This window comes from Penaeus monodon, chromosome 30 (assembly GCF_015228065.2).
Source record: "Penaeus monodon isolate SGIC_2016 chromosome 30, NSTDA_Pmon_1, whole genome shotgun sequence".
Lineage (NCBI taxonomy): Eukaryota > Metazoa > Arthropoda > Malacostraca > Decapoda > Penaeidae > Penaeus > Penaeus monodon.
The window spans coordinates 2,327,467-2,328,410 of record NC_051415.1 but is presented as its reverse complement, the minus strand read 5'-3'; positions in this window follow the sequence as shown (position 1 = coordinate 2,328,410).

Sequence of the window (944 nt, the reverse complement as noted above, 5' to 3'; positions counted from 1 at the left end):
GCCTCATTTGGCGGCATGGATGCCTGGAACCGACAGGTAAAATTCAATAAGCCATTCCAGGTAGACTCACAGAGGAGAGCGCGCGACGGAGGCATCAGTTTCTGACACTCTAAGTGCCAGGCGGCGACAAGGCCCCGGATGAGCTGTTAAGAATCGCCAGAAGCTCGCGACATGCAATAAGCTAAATAAGATACTCCCATATTTTCCCTTCTGCTTCTATCGCTGCCTGGTCTTGTGACTTAGTCTCTGCTCCTTCCTCTCTCACGCTTGGTAAGAGACTCTCACTGCCTGTCTGTAAGGTTCATTCTTTCGCAAGGCTAGTAAGTGTCTTTCTCTTAGCTTATCTGTCTTTATGTACGTGCACAGAGAGAGGTTACGCTACGCTGACAGAACGTTTTATAAGGACATTAGTTCATAATGTTATTAAGTGAAGACTAACAAATTTCCAGAATGGTGTCAGTGGTGGGAAGTGAGACCCACACATGCACTACACGTTGACGAGGAGATGAAAGGAAGGAAATTGCTTTTAGTTTGAGCACAGTAAAGCTAAAATAGAATATACAAGAAAACATAAAGCGAAGAATAACAAAAGCATAAGCTACATGAAAGATAATTAAAACACTGATATTGGTTAGTATTAAGACCTGATCCTCTGGATTGTATTACTAATGCATGAAGAATGCAAGGGTAATTCCTCGATTCTCTGCCATTTCCCTTGTCTCCGTTTTTAAAGTAATTAATTTCCTTCCACGGAGTTAGTATGCAATTATATGTTCTCTAAGTAACCTGTCATTTATCATGTTGGGTCGGAAGGGAAACACGGCGAGCCTCCAACAGGACCTCGAAAACCACAGATCTTTATTCACGAATCGAGGTCTTTTGCTATACACATACGTATGTGCGTGCATGTTGGGACGCATTCATGTATGTGTGTGTGTTTTGTG